General features: G+C 34.3%; 1 long non-coding RNA gene across 1 annotated transcript; it reads left to right on the top strand.

Annotated features, from left to right (window-relative positions):
• Nucleotides 1-811: 811 nt before the first annotated feature.
• LOC144351923 (uncharacterized) lies at nt 812-1,691 on the top strand. The gene is made up of 2 exons (XR_013420487.2): nt 812-1,030; nt 1,513-1,691. It is a non-coding gene; the product is annotated as an uncharacterized LOC144351923 (long non-coding RNA).
• The last annotated feature ends 22,304 nt before the right edge of the window (nt 1,692-23,995 follow it).

Raw genomic sequence — 23,995 nt, 5'->3', positions numbered from 1 at the left:
CCAAAACATCACACACCCGACCTACAGATTTGATGACCATATCGAGGATTTTGTTTATTTCATGTTGTCAAAATTGGCATGTTCGACCTTTTCGCCCACAAAATAGCCTTGATTGCTTTTTTATTTGATATCTATGTTTGTTATGGTTTTCTATCTATGCAATTTAATGAACATTTAATCGGTATTTTGTGTTCGTTGTGGATCAAAACTAATCATCACGTTCCAAATGATCAGCTATATTGCTTTCTTAATTACGATTTTTGTTTTGTTCAGCTTTTCTTAAACATTAGCAAGATTGCTTTTAAAGTACCACACGTTTACTATCTTCGATACACCCTTATAGTATGCACTGTACAAGTGTACCATAAGTAGATTACTGAGTATTTGAAGACTGAATATCCAGGGTTGTCAAACTACCCTCTCGATATATTCTTTTTTTTTTGTTTTTATAAAAATCCATAGGCTAAGATAGGCTAGAGCTTTAGGAGAAAACCATTATTTTCCTGGGGGTGTACAGGTTATAAACTTGGACTCGTGTGCCTATATTTGTTATATTTGTAATCCCGAAAAAATAGCCGTAATTACGTAGTTATGATTGTTGTACACTCCAATGCTTATATGTTTTCTGTTTCCCGACAGTATAACCGTGACACATAGGTCAGTGAATCCTATCATTACCAATCTGATTAAAATCTGATGTAGTGTACGGGCTTTATTTATTTTGGCTATAAACTTATTTTAATTTTATTTTTTTATTACTTTTGTTATTAATGCCCTTTTATTTTATTTTATTATTTTACTTTGATTTTGATTTTGTGATTTTTTTAAATCCGCCCTACCTACATCTGAGCCGATGCCTAAGTAACGAGATTTCAACGAGACCCACTATCGACGATTTTAGTCAACGAATCACAGACCTCTTTCTATAGCGCACATGATGACGTCACCGGGCGGAGTCGGGTGGCAAACACACTCACATAAAATGGCGGATTATACCGACGTTAGCGACCGAGAATAACACGGCTTTTCGGTAAGTTTATCATTGTCAAATGCAACGAAAGTCATTTTTATGTTAATATTGTGGCTCGAATGGTTCGACTTTAGATCGTTATTTTGCATAGTTATTCTGGGAGTGACGATTTTGTTTCCACCGTTTCAACCGAACACCAGTGTCTTTTTCCAGTCGCCTGCCCTGGAGACGGGTGATGTTTTGTTGAAGATCGGGCCAACATCGTCTACGGTATTGAAACCGTAGCTGTAAATATTCAACAAATTGTATCAACATTTTGTACATTATACAATAACTCTTTATTAAAGTAATTGAGCTGATTTGGACTGGAATAAAATATTTTTTATTGGAACACATCGCACATATTTTTTGCTCCAATTTTCTGCGTCGATGCCGTGGACCGGTGACCGTTATACAATTTAAAATCAGTTTGCATTGTTTACTATAGCTGTTTACAGTGTTCTAATCATTACGATTTACTTATTTTTTTGCTTCCATTCTAGATAATTATGCTCAGTGATGTAAAATTGAAGCGATGACTGAATGAACGAACCTTGGTTGGCGAAGATGTATCTGGAAGTGTACACATTTGTTGGAAGTGAAAAAAATATTCAATGTAATGACAAAAATTGTAAAATGCTGTGGAATTTCTTTTGCAAATAAAAATATACTAGCAATTTTCTATTAATGATTTATTCAAGTGGGCAAAATATAATGTACAGAAAGATTGCCCGTAGAGTATCGCTACACTGAAAAGTGAGCAACCGACAGCCTGTATAAAAGGGGGGCTGTGATTGGCTGTTACTTACGCGAGATTTGAACGGGACTTACATAGGCGTCGGATCAGATGTAGGTAGGGCAGAATTAAAAAAAAAATCACAAAATCAAAATCAAAGTAAAATAATAAAATAAAAGGGCACTAATAACAAAAGTAATAAAAAATAAAATTAAAATAAGTTTATAGCCACAATAATTAAAGCCCGTACACTACATCAGATTTTAATCAGATTGTACCATTACTTACTTTAAAGCGGGAGAGTCGTCACCTGCGCATGCGTCAGATGGCCATAGCGTGTTATTGTTTACAAACAAGCGTCTACCCATAAACTTTTGCGTGTTGTTATCATCGCTTTACAGGTGACGACCCTCCCGCTTTAAATACGTATAACCAAAGACTATAGAGAATACTATAGACTATAGTCTTTGGTATAACCATATTTTATGCACATAATATCACGTTTTGTCAATTTATAGGGTATTTTAACATTGTTTCACATATCGAGAATATCTTAATATTATAATTAATTATATGCAGATTTTGACACGATTTTGTCACTGCTACATGGCCCCAAAATATGCGCAAAAACGCACAAGTAGCGTAAATAATAAGTACTAGCGCTTATTGGTGTACAACAATCACGTGGTATTACCGTTTAATCTCGCGGCGATTTAAGAGGCATGAGATAGTTACTTGATAGAGATCACACATAGTAATCTAAACATCAATCTGAATTCGAATCGTTTCTTTCATTCTTTCACATTTCCTCGTAATTTGTGCGCGCATTTTCCGTGACCCCCTGACCCGTTTGAATGTTCATTTCATTTCACACCAGACACATTGCAGATTGTGACATGCGCAGATGTTCGATTACGAATCTTATAAATTTATTGGTCAATTTGGCATCAATTTTCTCAAGTGTTCCGAAACGATTTCTCATTTCATTACTGTCATGATCAGAATGTGTTCATACATCTGTGTATACGCTGAATCACCCGATCTTCGTGGGTTACTGTACTTGCGCATTGCCGTAAAATTGCAGGGCAACGTAACTCCAGCTAAGGTGTGCATAACTCGGAACAATGATTCGACTTTTGAATGGACCAGCCAATCACGTGTACGCAACACTAAATACTAGTATATTTGTTTTTCGAAAACGTAAAAACCCGTCACATAACCATCTTGTATAAATGGAACCCAAATCAAATGGGTGAATATTTATTGACTATATGTGTATACGCGCATGGCGGAACCGCGCGCATGCGTAACAACACGTTAACAAGAAGAGATATAGAGTGATTGTTTCCCTAGAGGTGAGTAGACAAGTAAGGTATGAACGCGTATTAGATGACGAGTAATAACCAGCGAAGTGAGACAGTGCGTTCATCGAATACATGTATCCTCATTTACTGAATGACGTATGACTGGAATACATTCAATTTCAGTTTCTTTTTAATGTCTACACTTTTTTCACAGCTTGAAGTTCCATGAAATTAATGCCGAGTGTGATCTTGGAAAAGTACAAACACCCCCACTACTTGCGTCCGGATTGCTCTATGGCACATCGTTTGTATTTTAAAGAGGAGGGTGGTCACCTGCGCATGCACGGGAATTGAGTCCCAAGCGACGATAACAACGCACGCTAAAAACGCAAAGGCTCATGGTTTGACGCTTGTTTGTAAACAACGACACGCTATGGCCATCTGACGCATGCGAAGGTGACCACTCCTCCGCCTTAAACCCCTTTTAAACATCTTCGGATAAGAGAATCACGTGTTGAACTCAGACCACGCCGGTAGCGATTGTTTCGGGTGGAACCAATTTCATTGCAGAAATTTGATAAATAAAATATAGTAGGAAATAAACAGCATAAACATCATATGCGCATTAGAGGTTATTTGTAATATGTTGCCAAGGACAACATGATCTAGCCACCTCATCAGAAAAGTGGTATTTAGTAGTATTTTTTCAGTATTATTGGTTTCTGAATGGTCTTGCAAGTTGATTCATGCGTGAATTATGATCCATCGCATACACTTGTTTTTGCAGCACATATTTTATTTTTAAATTTTATATTTATTGTTATTTTTGTTTACTTATAACTATTTGTTTTGTTTTACTTGAAGTTATTTATTTTGATTGTATATCGTGTCTTGGTCGCCCATAGATATACAAATTAAAAATAATAATAATAAAAAGCTTATGCCCACATCAGATTTTAATCAGATTGACGTCATCACATTCGTTCGATGAAATGATGTATTAAGTTACTGCGCATATACTTTGAATAACCAGTACGTACCAGTAATTCACAACGCATGCGTATTTTAGAATTATTTTTCTTAATCAAACGAATACAATTCTGTGCGTGACGTTTTTACGTATTCGATAAAATCAAAATGTAAAATGTATTACAGCGCGCAATGTTTAACCCCTTCTCCCAAAGCGTGAAATGTGTTACCATGGAGACTGCATGTGATGCGTGATGATTTCTTCGAACAAAATTGAAAATTATTCATTTGAGCGCACCTTTCACGGAATAATACTCGCATGATGTTTTGAAAAAAAGTTTGATAAAAAACTGCGGGCAATGTTTATTTAATCCAAAATTAACAAATAAAAGAAAAATTCATAAAGACAGAAAAATATAATAAAATTGTGAAAAATGTTTTACCAACATTATGATATGAACATTACAACGTACAAACTTATATATAATATGGTAAATGTTATACACGACATACAACACGAGGGACCATCGTAATACACCGTGCGTGCGTATGTGGAGTGAGGGGTGTCACCGCAATCTTCGCCATGTCTTTGTTTTTATATCGGTTTCCATGGTGAAACTATATCATCACTGATACATCGAAAATGTTGCCCGGGGACATGGGATAAAGTCGTATATTGTTATTAATACCAATTAATTAGTGTTACACATTTTGAATGAGGTTGTATTTTACGGTTATATTCAATTATGATGTTTCCTCCATAAAGCATTTTAAAACTCGAAAGATTCGTTTTAAACTTCCTTAACTGTATCAGCTGCTTGTCTGTCAAAAAATTGGCACCCATCGAAAAAAAGGTTTCATATAGCACAGACTTCTTTTTCGGATTTTATTATATAACCTGCGGAAGACACTCAGAGTCCGCCACGCCCTCCTTCCACGTACCACGTGGCACGTAGAGAGATTCAGCGACAGAGTAATGAATTGGCTAATATGAGTAGTCCTATCTCTCACTAGGGCGTAATGAAGTACCGCCATTTTGACCTCAACTACAGCTGGTTCTTATTATTCATACTTGCTGACATCCTCTCAATGAGCCCACTTTTTAATGGCTTCTCGATAGAAATGCAATCTATCGCACATATTACTTAACCCCAGTGCAGTGGAGTGCTGTCATTATGTTAATAGACTGTTGAGCATGCGCAGATATAATTGTGAAATTTGTGAGCAATTGGAAGCGCGTCAGAATTCCACGCAGAACCGTGTCAGTACACACGTTTTGCATACGTCACGTACCAAACTCGAACGCAGTTTCACTGTGACGACTCTGGCGATTGAAGTAAGCATTCTATTTGTGGTTGTAGTAATCGTAATTTTCTAATTGCTGAAACAAATATTATTTGATATATCTGATCATCATAATTAACATTTGAAACAATTTATTTTCTTATTCTTTATTATTTCACATGTTTTTTAATTATTTTATTCTCAAAATTAAGACGACCATGATCACGTGTCACAAAAAACAATTCTGAAATTCTATTCACAGAAACTTGACAAACCAACTGCAAAAATAACAGCGCTTATAACAAACGAAGCTATTGATAGTGTACATATATTATTATTAATATTCGTACAAAAAGTAATTATGTCACTTTTAATATCTGTCCTGTCAGTTTCAGGTCAAACATTTCAATTAAACTAATTTGCATACTATTTATCCTGCAGGACGAAATGACCCGAAATGACCCGAAGCGCCTTCTCGATGTACATTTCCATTACAGTCAATATTTTTCGAATTGTGGTAATGTAAATTAAATTGGTTGCCATGGCTGCAGGGCAATAAATCGCTGGTATGCAATAAAACGTGGCTCATATATGGTATAATGTGTATTAAAGGATTTATCTAAATCATCAAATATTTCCGATGTTTTACTTTGGGACTGTGACGTCAAATACGAATATTCTCGTGGATAAGTTGACGATGACGTAATCGCCCTCACCAGTAACGTCACGCAATTAGGTAAGATTTTGAAGAAAGGCTCAACTGAAATTCCCCTACTTGTTTTGGGAAGCCGCAGTTTGCCAACACTCACCGATAAATATAGTTGTGCAAACAATTAGAACGGCTCGCGTTGCCTTCCATGACGGTAACAACGATTATTAATTTCGTTTTATAGTGTCCTTTTTATTACACAATGATGAAGTTATTTACTAGAACTTGACATATGCTGTTGCTATGTGTGCTATTTGACGAGCTTGGTGGGCATTTTCTGAATGCACCTCGTACGTATTTTTCTCTCTACATTGTTTACGACAGACTTGCGGATCCCCCACCACACGCCCAACTATTACATGTATGATGAAACGATAGGGTCAAGTTATGAAATAGAAAAAGGGCATATATTTATTTCAAAAATTATATACTATGGATTCACACCAGGTTTTGAATTCACATTTGGCATCAATAAAATATCCCACAGTTTGCTATTATATAACACCTATTCATTTTCATAGTCCGTCTGAAGTACGGATGTGTTGCACTAATTATTACTTCGGATGAAATATACGTTCAGACAATCAATAAGTTTGGAAGTATTTGGGTATCGCATAAACACAGAAATTGTGTGCTGTACAATTGAGTGTTCAAACTGACGTGCTGACTACATAAATACAAAATTAATAATTAAACGAAATTTGTTTCAAAACGTGAAACGTTTAGCGACGTACTTGTTTTAACAAGTTGCGCGTTTTGTGATGATCAGATCAGTTATTGGTTTATACATATACCCGACTAACCAAATACGCAATACAGGGCGCTCGAAATAGTCATGTTACGTCATTCGGGAATTGGAAGATCAGAACGGTTAGGTTTACTCACGAATAAACAGTAATGTGTTCGCAATAGTATGGGTCGAATATTTAGTGATTATAAATAATAACATTGCGATTATTTCATCGATATTGCTTCCATTAGCTTGAATACTAGTAATATAAAGCTAGAAAAAAAAAAAACATTCTCAATGCTGCGTTTATTAGGGCCATCGCATTACAGAACACTACTCAAATGTCATCTTACTGACGAATCGCTAGTTCATCAGATGGCAGATGAATGCGACCCACTGATTGAGATGGCAATACAAGAGAAAATACAATGGTTTTGTCATATGTCACGAAAACCAGGAACTGGAATGCTGATAATGGGAGATGGACTGATAGGAGCATAGCGGGCAAAGTCGAATGTATATGCACGAACGAATCGTGAAGAGTACATGGAGATGGTAAAATCCGTCAAAGTGTCTCGTTGGCCTTATAACTATGGGGGTGGCCTGATCTGACCTGACTTGAGTACGTTTTCCACACTAACACGCTGTCGAAATTATACATGTTGTGAATAACTTTATGATAACGCGACATGTTTGTCACATTTCCGTATTTAACTGATGGTAATTGATAAACCAAGGTAGTACGAGTATTTTCACCGTGAACGTGGCAGTGACCTATGTGAGTTTATGTCTTCTATATTCATTATCTGTTTTGTTTTTCAATTTGCTATATAAGATATGACATAAATAAAATTGATGAATATATAACAATATTATATTTCTACATTCGAATGAAAATGTAACCACGTCTCAAAACGTTGAGAAAAAATCCATCTTCGATATTTGTCCAATTATAACTGCATTCGCCACGAGAAGTTAATGTAATACGTTTACGGATTTAAGTTGATTGGAAATGGGAAAACATTCATACGTGAACCAAGATAACATCGTTTTTTAGTTCTCGAGGGAATCATGCGTAGTTTGTTTTGTTGGGTGAATGACAATTGTAATTAGATTCCATGTAGATTTCATTAACAATACATTTACAATTGGATGATGTTGCATTAATATCAGCCTTGCTAGATAGAATGGCGTCTATTTCACCGGCGGTCATACTCATTTTATCGATGCCGACGATATATCGGCTGTTCCATGTAATGTGTCCCGGGGAAGGTAAAAATGGGTAAATATGAAATTGAAACTAATTTGAGAATGACAACTAATAAAAACATATTACTATAATTCAGGATTAACACATAGTGACGAGGAGAGAGGTTCGAATCTCGACCTCAACAGACGCCCATATCAATAGAGAAACACGATTCTTCAACTTCAATTTTAATTTGCACGCTATTAATATTGGAATCTTTTTATACACGCATCATATTAAAGGCATACGATGCCATTCATGTTAAGTATTTCACGTACAATAATAACAATATCTTTATTGCATCTTTAGAAATAAAATGTTTCCATCAGTTTAGAGCGATATGACTAAATGAATAGAAAAGTTACTGAATAGAAAGTCAATACTACAAATTAAGAGAATGTTCTCAACGTATATAGCTGCAAAGTGTTGTGTATGTAATCATCCAATTGCATAATTGTTTTTTTTTTGATATTACTTTTCATTAAATAAATGAATTCCTGTATATTGATTTTAGATCCTTTTGAAAATATTATATTTGAAAGAACGTTTATGAGTTGAATTATTTGAACGTGCTAAAAGGAAGTATGTTTCGTCTCTCTGTTCTGAAATGAGCAAAGTCAACAAATTCTATTTTCGAACGGAAATATCGAGTAGGCGTGCCTTTCTTTTCAACGGCTAAATTGTGATTACTGGTTCTGAAGTTATCGGATACTACGCGTCCGATGTAATGTTTGTTCATAAGTCTTTCAACATCAGTGTGTCCTTTAAGCCAATATGACGTACCACTGACGCATAAAGATTTGCTATGACGTAACTAGCTGGGCTTATTCACTGGGGGTGTTATTGACGGATATAGAGGATATCGTACATATAGTGATATAGTAATATTGAAAACAACTTACTAGAATTATGGAATTTATAAGTTGGTAAAACGATATTCACATTTTAAAAACAAATTAAGTGTAAAAACGAAGGAACTCGGAACCCACAACAGTTACATACAACGTTTGTTGAAGATCGACCTCATCAGTAGTCAACAAGCACATTCAACTTGATATTTCGGATCTCATTTTCATTCAAGATCCCAACAAAACCAGTCCTGTTAGAGGGCACACTGCCCAATACACATAAGTCATGCTAGTTCACAATATATATATAGGTATATTATTAATTGCATGTGGTCACGTTATTTTTTCCCAAGTGTGTTCACACACATATTTCACATGATTCATACGCATGCGCATAACGTACAGATTAACATTATTTTATGTTTTATAAAAAGACGAGTATGTGATTATAAAAAAAAATAAATAAAAAAAAGACCTTGGCACGAAAGCTCAAATTCACTGCCATTCTTAATAGTATGCCCTGTCTCAGTGGTACACCTGCATGGAAGATGTTAGGTTCACTGCTGGGTTATTCCTTAATAACTTGTTACAAGTGAACTCTAAGTGTCTCTTATTATCCCTCGAAACGCCATCGCCATGGAGACGACCTATTAACATTAAAACACCCTAATGGTTTATATATTAGTCTACCATTACCCCTAAGAGTCATTTAAAGGTGTTATTGTTTGTGGAATTTCACTGCTTATAATTGGAAGGAAGAAGACCTTCTAGGAGATTGAATCTCTAAGAACGTCTATTGAATGAGCGTAAGGCGTAGCGGCAAGGAGTTCAAATACCCCATTAAGAACAAACATTCTTGGAGAAGCTTTCGTGTACTTGAGTTCGAATATGAGAGCTTCCTTGAGAAGTAAATCCACTGCAAAGGCAATGGTTACACGGAGATAAATACAAATATCATTTCCTTTTAGTTCTCCTAAACCTGCTATTTGCAATAATTAGTTGCTGGTGTTCCTAAGTAGCCATGATTTGTATAGCTCACGACATTAACCTTGATGAAACCTTCCAAAGTCATACGAAAACGACTTCAACAGAAGCCTGACACTAAAGGTTGTTTGTCATTTATCCTCGTCTATTGTTTTATGTGAGTAAGAACAGTGAACGGTTCATTTAAGTAACGCATGAAATCGATAATAGTTTTATTTCACAAACAACCCTGATTCATTGATTTTTTTTTAAATTTTTTTTTGCCGCTTTGGTCAATTGTGCTATAATTTATATTTATAACCCAGAACATGACAACAGCCCTAACGGTATAAATACGGAATAGAATACGTTTTTCTTTACTGCTCTAATTTTAACCCCGAAAATTGTTTTTATAAACTGTCAAATATAGCTGCAAGCAGCAATAATCGGTTCGCAGCTGACAGGCTTCCAGGTTGTTATGAATATGTTAATGGTTACTATAGCGATACCTGTTAGTTAACAAAATGTATTAGTAAATGAGTATGGGCAATATATCTCATATATATATATATATCTTAAATATGCACATAATTAATGAGATCATGCGTCCAACTAATAGTTTATCAAAGTCTCTTTAACTGGTAATTAGATATGTGCATCTAATAACATCACCAGATAACAGTTAATCAAACTCCTTATCCAAGTTCACAATGTCCAATGAATGCATTTATATAATAGCCCTCTGTCAATTAGATATGTGCATTTAATAACATCACTAGATAACAGTTAATCAAACTCCTTATCCAAGTTCACAATGTCCTATGAATGCATTTATATAATAGCCCTCTGTCAATTAGATATGTGCATCTAATAACATCACTAGATAACAGTTAATCAAACTCCTTATCCAAGTTCACAATGTCCAATGAATGCATTTATATAATAGCCCTCTGTCAATTAGATATGTGCATCTAATAACATCACTAGATAACAGTTAATCAAACTCCTTATCCAAGTTCACAATGTCCAATGAATGCATTTATATAATAGCCCTCTGTCAATTAGATATGTGCATTTAATAACATCACTAGATAACAGTTAATCAAACTCCTTATCCAAGTTCACAATGTCCTATGAATGCATTTATATAATAGCCCTCTGTCAATTAGATATGTGCATCTAATAACATCACTAGATAACAGTTAATCAAACTTCTTATCCAAGTTCACAATGTCCAATGAATGCATTTATATAATAGCCCTCTGTCAATTAGATATGTGCATCTAATAACATCACTAGATAACAGTTAATCAAACTCCTTATCCAAGTTCACAATGTCCAATGAATGCATTTATATAATAGCCCTCTGTCAATTAGATATGTGCATCTAATAACATCACTAGATAACAGTTAATCAAACTCCTTATCCAAGTTCACAATGTCCAATGAATGCATTTATATAATAGCCCTCTGTCAATTAGATATGTGCATCTAATAACATCACTAGATAACAGTTAATCAAACTCCTTATCCAAGTTCACAATGTCCAATGAATGCATTTATATAATAGCCTTCTGTCAATTAGATATGTGCATCTAATAACATCACTAGATAACAGTTAATCAAACTCCTTATCCAAGTTCACAATGTCCAATGAATGCATTTATATAATAGCCCTCTGTCAATTAGATATGTGCATCTAATAACATCACCGGATAACAGTTAATCAAACTCCTTATCCAAGTTCACAATGTCCAATGAATGCATTTATATAATAGCCCTCTGTCAATTAGATATGGGCATCTAATAACATCACCGGATAACAGTTAATCAAACTCCTTATCCAAGTTCACAATGTCCAATGAATGCATTTATATAATAGCCCTCTGTCAATTAGATATGTGCATCTAATAACATCACTAGATAACAGTTAATCAAACTCCTTATCCAAGTTCACAATGTCCAATGAATGCATTTATATAATAGCTCTCTGTCAATTAGATATGTGCATAATTAACAATGTTACATGACAAGTTAATAATTTATTAATGTACACCATATCAAGTTAGTAGTAAATGCATAACCAGGAATTGATTATGCACATAATTAAAGAGGTCAGATGACCTGCTGAATGTTTATTCTAATATCAGTGTCAATGAGCAAATATCCAGTTAGTTGTAAATGTAAATCTGCAATAGTAAACTCCACAATTAGATGATATGGATACAGATTTTGTCTTCCAAGGGGTTAGAGCAGAAGCGCAAAACTTGCAGGTGCATTAACCATACAACTAAAGCCCACAAAAGCTGTATTCAAAAAGATTCATCACATACCATACAGGTTCCATTAAAATAACTTTTGTTTAGAGTTACCGTTGTTTCATTTTTTCAGTTATTAATATTTATTCAAATATTCACAGTCTGAATTGATATTTCTGTGCTTAACAAAAATTTTATCACAATCTTTTTGAACCAGAATCTGACTAAAATACGTAATTTCTTAAATGTTGGTTAGGTTTCAGTAGATAATGTTATCAATCCTGTAATTAGCTGGAACCTGTAGGAGAGTGCAAGAAGCTTTACATTTATTTATAAAAGCAATATGTTTATCCAAAATGGTCAAACAGTTCTGTTAGACACCAGTATACACAATTAAGACAAGGTGTCCGCATTTTACAGTTTGAACAAAAACAGCGATAATTAATAATAATAATTGCTTGGTACAAGCCTAGAGATGGAGAAATCAGATTGAATGGCACTATCTGTAATATATATACGAGTTGTATCAAATACTAGATGGTGGTCTCAGACATTTTAACAAGACGATAAGTTATTCAATGACAGACCAATTAATCATAAATGTAAATTATTCTAAATTATTATAAGTCAGGATTTCCTTAACCGGATTGTCTAACTTTTTGGCATATGCTTTTTTATACATATTCTGTAATATATTGTTTCTCATATATTGGATAACATTTCAGGAAGGAAAGTAAACAGTAATTTATTTAAAAATTGTGAAATTTTTACTCTGAATGATTATTACTGAAAAACAAATACAAAAAGAAATATTTTTTGACACAGTATTTTTCAAAATTTGATTTTGATTTTGTAAGTGCCAAAATCCAAAAACGGACATGTTTGTGACCATTAAAACAAAAACATGATTTTATTCAAAAATAATTAATTTTCAATTAAGGTGCTGATCGAAAATATAGAATATGTAAAAAATGTGATTTTCAGTGTGAAACATAGGTTTGAATATAAGTGTCAATGAACATTTTCGCATTCACTTGAAAGAATCAGGGGTTGGAAATGAAGATTTATATTTCTCTTAATCTTGTCTACTACCAGACAAGTATTTAAATTGTTCTTAATGCCTTAACATTGAACGTAGACATGATACAATTTAGACACACCTTTTTTTTTACTGAATTTAAAAAAAAAAAATTATTTGTCTTGAAAATGAATATCATTTCATCTGTAACAGATTTTGAATATATCCAGTAAAAATTTCAAACATAAGTCATGAATGATATGTTTGTATAACTGGTGTATGATACAGTATAACTATGCTAGATTGAATTAATTGACTACACACATTTATCATGACATGAAATGTAACGGAGCTAGATACAACGCACAAATCTCACAAACAGTATGTAAAAATATGCATACCCACAGAGCCTGAAGCCTTGTAAATGTGTAAATGAAGTTCAGCTTCAATTGAAGTTCAAAGTTGATTAATGGAAACCATTACTGTGACTATGCAAATTACACAAATCGAACAAGAAGGTTATCTATAAGAAACAAAACAGGAAATTAACAGAAAAAAGTGAAAATTCCCTTTATGTCACCCACATGCATACCAAACTTTCGTTACGTATGACTGTTGTATCGCCCCGCATTTATAACATGAACGTAGCTGTTTGATTGGTTGACTTATTAAGGAGTTGAGTGTCAGTTATACGATTGTGCACTTGGTTTCACGTTTTCATAATAAATACGTTTCAGCGTTGTTGGCTTGCCAAATACATAAACAAATGACCAGTTCTTCCTAGTAGTATATTTCACCAATTGTAAGGTACATTGAAATCTTTTCTCTTTCTGACTATTTACTAGTGGTAGTTTTAAGGTGAGCTGCATGCACAGGCACATAGTTACATATTATCATTAAAACATAATCAGTAATTCTTTCACACAATTGATTGAGTGAAAAAACACGTTTTTTTTCAGAGAAACACATGTACTGGGATTGTTTTATTGTATGACCATTTCATCGAAGTCGAAAATATCAAGTGGCATCTAATGTGAAACAAATCGATTAAATTATTTCGTATCGCCTATTCTCGCCTAATTGCGTCAAAAGCGCGAGGTGTTCTTAACGTAAACATCTCCCTGTAAGCTACATGTCGTGCACCTATACATTTTCGAGCCGTGTGAATTACTATGTATTACCACGCTACATCGTACAGTGACAGTATTTATGTGATGTATATTCATAATTCAGAGATTGTATCACTATTCTATACAGAAAATAATGGTATTGCATTCAGTTATCATGATCAGAGCGTCTTACACGATACAACGACTTGCTGAATTGATCCATAATACGATGGGAGTCAACGCTTAAATTGCTTTAGTTTTAATTTAGACTGTAACATAATCAAAAGTGATTTCAAAAGTTAATAGCAAAATCTCAAGCTAAAACTACTTTATTAATTGTGCTGATAACATCAAAGGCACGTCTTTCATGAGAGTTTCAGATCTTGATTGGTATACTTTATACATTAAATTCCTATTTGTCATTAAGAGTAAGAGTCACACAGTGGTAGATGAGGACGCTGCTACTACTGCCGCACTCGACACATCGTAGAATGTGGTAGTTTGAAGTATACAAGTACCTTTTTATCTATTTCAGAAATTATATATCTATTCACATTTTGGTTGTTTTTCGAGAGTGATTGGGCATTATACATGCTTCTCTCTTGTACCTTTAATGAAGAAGCAATACGATGAGTGTCTAAGCAACAGTAGCCCCAACAATGATGCGTTACTTGTGACCTTTTTAAACAACCTGTGAAAATGTTCTCAAAGAAGATTCAAGACCTATCACATGCAATGAGAAGTGTTGACACTGGATAAAACATACTCATGTCGTTTCGTGAAATCTCCTTTGCACAATTATTAGTGCTCTTCACTTTCTACTTAACGGCAACCCTGCAAGACGTGCTGGGTATTTCACTCAACTCTCTTGAGCAACTTGTACATGATGGGCCAGGCTAAATATCGCTATTGAAATATTCGAACTCTACTAGCCCGATAGACTAATAGATAACATACCGGTATTGCAAATAAATAACCTGGCAAACAATTTCCGCTTGTGTCCAGCTACATCGGCAGTTATAACATGTATAGAACATTTTTTGCAATTCGTGTGTTATTAATCACGTGACTAGAATTACCAGAATGTCATTACGGATTCCAGACATTTTGCTAAGCATGGATAATGATGATGTTGTTACTTCATTATAAATGTTCCTTTGTGTTAACATTTTATAACGAACACTGGCAATCTTTGTAATATCTGTATTTTTACATAAATCCTCATCGAGGGAAAAATACGTTTTTATAATTATAGCCAGAGTACACTAGATATTTCTTCAGAAGGAACGAAATATACTACAATAATACAAATTACTACTGTATATTACAAGCTAAAAAGCAACATACACATGTTTTGTTATATTATATTTTATGCTACAGAAAGGAGCGAAAAATGTTGAAATCATGAACGATGATGGCCTCCTTATACACGACCCCATAAGTTGATCCTGCGTCTAGAAAATGTGTTCTGACAATATTCGGTTGAATGATTTCCCTAGATAACGCCGGATAACTTAGTTATACAAAGTACCTCGAGTGTTTATGCTTGCAATCACCCATTTGTACAGCTGCCATTTCTCTTTAAGTTGTACATGTACGTTTCCTAGTTCACCCATGTGAAATATTATTTTCAGATCAATGGTATTTCAGTGTTATTATCAAAGGACTCGGAAGTGAGTGAATATCGGGAAACTATTTCTTGGGCGTACGTCATGTGGTCTTGAGCCTTTAAGACAGTTTAAAGAATAGTTGATGTTTCCTAGATAAACTGTAATGAAATTCACATATCTGGTAACCTCGAAGTAATCTGGAATCTGACCCAGACAGATCTAATCTGAAAAAAAACTTTGCATAAACTGTAGTATATATTTCAACAACAGAAACCATATTCCGTGCTTGGGGATAATTAACATAGCTGTGTGACTCTCTTCCTATCATTACGACATGACGCCAATTTAATACCGAATAGGGCATCAACAAGAATCGGTCTAATACAAGAACGCGCACCTGAACTGTTATTGAGCCTGGGCATACTCATTTTATGATGCTCAGCCCTAAGTTATAGTTTCAACCCCCATTGTGTATTGAGAAGACAATATTTGTTCTTGTGATATTAACAGCTCTGGGAAACCACCTTGTTATAAACGACCAATATCGCGATTCGATTGTCTAGCGAAGTCATCAGACGACGTTGTCAAGATTGCGTACTCCATCAATCTAGTTATCTCGTGATCTGGGAAAGCTTGTCATGTTGTAGCAAATAGAGAAATAACCCCTAGACCGTGAAACCATAGCTTGTAGTTAACATGTATAGATTTCAAGATAAGCTCTAAACCACGGAGCAACAGTAATGTGTAATACACATCCGTCCCTTTGGCGACACAACTTGATGTTTACTTTCACATGGGAATGGTTTCGCTAACATAAGACGGCTTTATTCTTCAATAGATATAACATTCTGTGGTGCACATGCTCGTGGCAACGATTTAACCGTAGTTTGTGGCGGCAAGAAAGTATTATTGTATCCTCTGTCCTAGCATAATTCACCTAGCGTTTATTGCCTGTAAAACAAAAATGGCAGTGTTGTGCGCCCTCTGAAGCATAAAACCGCCACTATATTCGCTTCAACTTACGTGCAAGTCACGTGATTGATAAAATTAAACTATCATTGTAATTATTTTCACATTTTATTTTAGTTCCATCTAGTTTTTTATTTCACAGCGTGTTCGTACATCAACACTGTACATCACATGACAATGCTGTTTTAAAATATCAATTATATAACACATTTTTTGTCATTCTTTTCACAAGATCATGTGATAGAGGTTTGTTGATGTTTTCATTTTGATTACAAGAATTCCAATTGTATATATTTTATATTTATCTCCACTCTAATACAGACATTTTTGTTGAATATTCAAAACTTGAGTAATGATGTCTAATAATGAGAGCGTCACACATGCACGTAAATCTTTATTGCTATGTTTGTATTTGTTGATGTAATTGTTGTAAATATATTATTGGAAACAAACATTTCATTTAAACAAAATCAACATTGATTTGAACATTTGACCTTATGCTTGTTTTCAAACGTTTCAATACTTTAATATCACCATAGTAGAGAATCAATGCTGATCAATGCCACTTTTTTGAGGACATTTGATAAATATTGACATTATTGACATATAATGTTTAATTGAACGTGATTATTGATTTGGGATTGTTTTTTTATACCCGGTATATAAAACTTTTCGAAAAATAAACAATAATAAATTTGTAATTATCCTAATAAAACATTTTTTTCATAAAGAATTCTAATATATGTTAATTTCCCATGCCTTCGAAAACTCCACGTGTTTTGATGAGAATGTTTCATTATGTTATAAAAAAAAAATGTCAAATTTACTTATCATGAAAACAGATGGCGATTTGCTCAAAAAAGTGCCAAAACTCGACACGCCTTCTCTGTTTACCACGTCTGAAATTGTTTAAAGTGGGTGAACATGAGAAGCATGTGATCCCCAATTTGAATGAACCTACGAGAATCGAACACATTCAATATTTAGTATCTATATACAAATCTAGACTAAATCTGTCGCCATCAGACTATGTAATATAGGCCCAGTGGGCACGCTGTGGCGTGATGACATAAAAAAATTAATATTAATAAGGATAATATTTCATGTCTAGACATATAGATATAATAGTCTGGCAGCTTACTGTCAGCAAAAAAGGTGTTATGATTGCATCTCTTAGAACAAACTTGGCTTCTTGCTACTAGCAAAAACATTTGCGAATTTAAAGTCTTAAAGGCCACAACACAAAAATCGAGATTTTGTACTTTAATGTTAAATATATATATAAATGTTTAACTCGTCCTATTCCGAATTCAAAAATCGTAACATTGAAACAAAGTTTCATACCCGCATTCAGTAATATGTCGTTTTCGGAATATAATATTACAATTATCACCTATTTCCCGCTGCTCCCATAGTGTAATATTATATAAATTATATAAAGTTACAACATTCTCACATTTTAGTGCATTTACCTAGTCAAAAATACGAACACAGAGTAGGGTTGTTAGCTACTAACGCAATGTATTCGTAGTTTTATTAGTGAAGCCCGCGAAGTCAATGTGTAAACAGCAACTAGGGTTATGTTAGTTTATACCTCTGTACTAACACCTGATGAAATATTGTTTCCACGCGCAATATTATCACACATAACGTCACTATGTAAAAAGTATTGCGTGTGATAATTGTTTTCATCCCATATATCATAGCAGTACAGTGTAAAAAATGTATAGTAATGTGTGTTATCATACCTGGAATATGTAGCGCGTATAAACCCACAGTTAATAATGGGCCAATGTTCGACAAGACGACAATTACTGTGAATGTGTTTACTGTGCAGCTCGTAGGCACGTATATCCAAACCGCCGATCGCCGTTTTTGTTTTAGACCAATACAACATTTTCAAAAACCGTTACAAAAATAAAGTACCAAAAGTCATACGGAGTCATAATTAACAAAATTGCTGTGCGAAATTCAACTTCAGATGTCAGCTGAAAAACGAGTGTTCTATAAAGCCGTATATTTGAGACTTCGTGTGAAATCCCCCCCCCCCACAACCCCAACTTCTCCTCGCATGGAAATATTTCACTGATTTGAAAATTTCAGAGTTTTGATTTGCTTCAAAATGAGTGATTAACCGTAAAAATAGTGATGGCTTAAAAATAACTATATATCTTAATCGTAATAGGGTAAATTAACGGTAATCCTTGTCCGCGATCGGCGAACTTTTATGCAAACGAGCCGGGACGCGCTACGATGCCATGAATAAGCACCCAGAATTACGATCAACTGTGTTAGTTTTTAGCCTTTGGAGCCGCGATACGAAAATATTTTCATTTGTTCCGATCTTTTGGAACGAAACAAATGACAATTACTGCACAAGATAGATATAAACCTGATAGTGTATATTGCACTAATATATATTGGTGATAACAGATCATATTCTTAGAAAGTTTGTATGTATATTTCATTGGAAAAACAACACAATTTAACAGTTAACCAGTGGAAAACACCAAGAACCTGTATTTCCATGCTATCGCTAATATTACATTTACTGTGGAAATATTCAAAAGGAATACCACATTGTTTTGCTAAAAAAGTGCCAAATAAAACATGGAAAACATAATAGACACATAACCTTTTGTTTAAATATCTAATTTTGCTTTTTCACCAGAATATCAGAAAATTGTGTTCGTTTGTTAATGAAATTGATAGCGGAATCTTCAGAATTTAACAAAAATCACTGATGAGATATTGTTCATGTGATACCACACCTGCAATCTCCGAAAAAAGGTGCCCATTGAGTACTTTTGACTGATCATTTGATGTCAGAATTAAAACAAAGTTATATGCAAATTATATGCAAATTAGCATACCAGTAGATAAATAATGAGTCGTTGCATTGATTAGTATTTTTACTTTCAGTAAAATGTAGATAATAGGTAAGCATCTAAAGATGATCTAAAACTATTTCATATTTGACTGTGTGATTTATTAATTATTTAAAATACATGTAAATATGCAAATTTAGTCATCATAACAATACGGATTGTCAATTCGTGTCACTGTTTTATGTTCCATTAAACATAGAGCTGTGAAATGTTCTTAAAATAATTAAATATACCTGTGGATTCAACAAATTATAAAAAGTTCATTTTGAAAAACATGTGCCAAAAAATCTCCTACATATTTAAGTAACATTTACAGTTTTACACATCAACACGAATCAGTAGTCAGTAATGTTTTATTTTCATTACATTTACGTTACCATTCCCCACAAAAGGAACTACAGTAATATTATATTTATGCTACAGACCTCTCGAAACAAACATCAGTAATGAGAACAGTTTCGTAACAGGCCTTTTTAAAATATCAGTTGTTTCCCGTATTACATCCAACGACACTAGTAACAATATTTTTTCTTCATCTAACCTGGCTCCATTCAACAATATACAATATTACAACTTTACTACCATTCTACACTAGCTAAACCAATATTACAAATTCATTAACATTTAATGAATTTTAAATGAATCAAAGTAATGTTACATTTTAGTTACCATTCTCCCAAAATAAACCACAGAAAACAATACCCCCTCATATACCTTGTTAATAACCTATTTCGTTTATGTTACATTAACATATTACTCCTTATGCGCCCATTTCACCGTACACATTAAACATGTATATTTCACACATACCGAAAAAACTGTCTGTATTTTAGCTTGGAGCGTTATGTTGGTGGGTGCTATCGATACAATGGGAATATTCTGATGGTTAGGCAATATTTTCTATCAACAAATACGAATGACAGGTTTTAAGGGATATTATAGGCCTATTGCAAAAATGGGCCTCTACTTTTACTGGAATTGACAGGCAGTTTATTTTTGTTTTTAATAATGGGGCGGACGTATGCTTGTGTGTGCGCGAATTATAGACGTATATCCGTAAAACAAAACAGTATGCAAAAGAACATGAAGACATGTTATTTCTACTGTCGCGCAAATCAAATATATTAAGATGTTCAAAGAAAAGACAAGACGGCTAGATCACACTATAAAACAATGCCAACGTCGCAATGCTAAGCTTATCGGTAAACGCTCGCTTGCAGGAACACATAAATATCACGTACACAGAAATCGTCTCGTTGCGTTGCTTAGCAACGGAGAAAGAGAGTATCTAGCAAATCGTTTCTTCTCCCGTGGTGGATGAGAGAACCATCTGTCTCTTGGAGCATGATGAAACCGACAGTTTAAATCGTTCAAAGCAAGACAGTTATACAGGTTTGATACTGCATGATTCCGTAAACTATCACGCAAGCACGTAAATTGACGTGTATAGGAGGCACGTCTTTGTATACAATGACCTGTTTAGTTTCTTACTGAGAAGACGTGTTTTCTTGCATCTTGAGGTTTTTTTTAGTGTATTGTACAATGAACGCATTAGATCCGACAAAGATTTCTGACAAAAAAAAGCACAATATATTTTGGAACATTTTAAATAATGAACTTTCTCCGGGAATTCACAAATAGTCTAACATCACGAGAACAACATGTTATTGTTTACAGAATGCGCGTGATTGTAACTTCCTTTTTAATTGGTTAACCGTTGAGCTGCGTTACGCGCGCGGCGCGCGTACTATGGTTTGACGCGGCACAACGAATCCCAATAACGTGTTTACGTATTACAGTATTAGAGTATTAAGGTATGTTTCATATTTTTGAGGCGGGCATTCGTACATGATAATGAGCGAAAATTGCAGGATTAATTTTAACGAAACGCGCAACTAGAACATTCAAATCGGGTGTTTGAAGTATACATTAACTTCTTCAGTTTCATTGACTTTTGCATTAAGAGGCACCCTCCTGATGTGTATTATCACTATCGACTTACGCTGTCAAGAGCCTGGATGTTCTAGAAGGATTTTCTACTACCGAGTACAAAATGCAATAGTATTTTCTTCGCGACTGTGCATTTCCCACCGTTGAATCAGTTGTATAGAGCTATCATAGGTTTAAACTAAATACAGTCTATACTAATTATACCTAATATTAATATTTCCTATTCTCACAATTAACCGCAGTTTTTATATTATATTTTTATATTCTATAATCACTTATAATTGTTCAACAAACCTGCGGGCGTTCCAGATGCCGTGATGTTATATAAGACGCGCACGCAAAGAAAACTGAAACCAGAACTGGACCCTCTGCCGGGGACCACTCAGAACGAAAAAGCTGGAATAACATAATTTAATCAATCCCACCTAAATGTACGCTACGCTGAATTAAGCAGAACACTAAATGGAAAACATCAATACACCCTAATGTCGCGATGAAAGTCGTGAGTCGCCGCTCATACCCTGTCTACATCCCAGTCGTGTTGTTCAATGATTATCTTGAAGTTACAGGTATTTGTTTGTAACACAACTCGATCCAAGCAATGTACGATATGAATATATAAACTTGCGACACGTGATTGATATTTATCATAGTTTTACAGCCAAGTAGAAGACAACCCATGAAATTACTAACCATAAATTCCCTGCTGCAAACTTTAATGCACCTGGCCCGGAAATCGTGGAGTTGTTGTTCAGATGATATGTTAAGTAGATAAGTCAAGGCATGAAAAAGTTGGTCCTGAAGAATTTAGAGAATTTTTCTTGATGGGTGAATTAGAAACTAATTTGAATTAAATTGAATCAGCTCATGTATATGCAGGTAACACCGCGTTACATCGGGAAGTAGTTTCGGGCTACACCCTCACAACACTCTTCCGTCACGTGGTGTTACCTATACTAGTATATCATTCGTTTAGCGTTCACGTTTACACCCATATTATTAAAACTAATACACAACCTGCGTGGATCAACTGGATCCTGTCATAAAATCCACCGACTTCATTAATTATTTCTAACATATCGATTTAACTTAATTTTCGAATATTCAGATTTCAGTTTAATAATTTTTTTATAAGTTATTACAGTATTCCACATAGTACTCACTCTTTTAATGTCCCGGTGTTTATGAGAAAATAATTGACATTTGATCAATGGCGTTTTCCCGTCATATGCAAACCAGATAAAGGTTTTACGGGCCAAGCCATTATTGCAATATCATATCATATATTATTTCTATTATATATTTATTAACGTGTAGAAGATTTTAATAATAGACTAAATAAAAATATAAACCTGGTAATTAACTATTTATTGATTAGAAGAAAGTGTATACCCCAACATTTTAAAGTCAAAAGAGCCTCCTCATCATTGAGTTGATGGGTATGAATATTAAAATATTAATTAAGCATATCATCTCGTTAGTTGTTTTGTATATTCATTGCTGAACACGTTAAATTATATTTATATTATGATTCATTATAATAACACCAAGCAATATTTTTTAGATATGAAGAAATGCCTTCACCATAGAAACCAATGCGAAAATAAAGATGTAAAGACAATTTTGGCATTTCGCAGGGAGTTTACTCTCTTGTTTCCCGCAGCATTATCCAGTTAATTTGTTTGTCATTTTCTGTAGAGTATGAAGAATATAACAAATTTCCAATCCAACATTCAGTAAACAGAAAGAGAGCAAGGCATATACTAGGTGAGGCGTGCTGGTACCGTGCAAGGTGATGTGAGTGCTGCACTTAATTGCAAATAATAATTAATTTAAAACCTAAAATTGTTATAATAATAAACAAATTATGTTACAATCACAAAATAACGTAACATATCTGCTTTTAAACATTCAACTAGTTTTCACTAGTGTTATACTATCTTTATAACGGTATTAATAGCTTGCTGTGTCCAGGAAGCTAAGCAATTTACAAGGAATACACATAATACTACTTACCAAGTCAACATTATTCACGGCTGTGCCATGAATTGTAAGCGTCCTTCGCTGTGAAACTAAGTCTGACTACGGAATGACTCTCCGTTTCACACCAGACTCCAAGTACAAATGACAGCATGCTAAGAGTGTGACGGAGAAAACACAGCACGGTATGAATGTATATCAAGACGACCTGTTCAGTTAAGTCGACAACGCATGCGCCAAATTTGTGTTTCCGTGCATTTACAATGTGTTTATTCTTCTGTCCTCTTGCACGTCTTTCGGCGCATGTTTACAATTGTATATGCCCAAATATGGGTTTCTAAACCCTAATATTCCTAATATATGGGTTCCACGTTGTTGTGTGGTCTGCGTTCCCAACAAACGTAATTGTGAA

The sequence above is a fragment of the Saccoglossus kowalevskii genome, chromosome 19 (genome assembly GCF_978046115.1).
Source record: "Saccoglossus kowalevskii chromosome 19, keSacKowa6.1, whole genome shotgun sequence".
NCBI classification, from domain to species: domain Eukaryota; kingdom Metazoa; phylum Hemichordata; class Enteropneusta; family Harrimaniidae; genus Saccoglossus; species Saccoglossus kowalevskii.
Note: the sequence above shows the minus strand (reverse complement) of the source record. Positions and strands in the feature narration are given on the sequence as shown.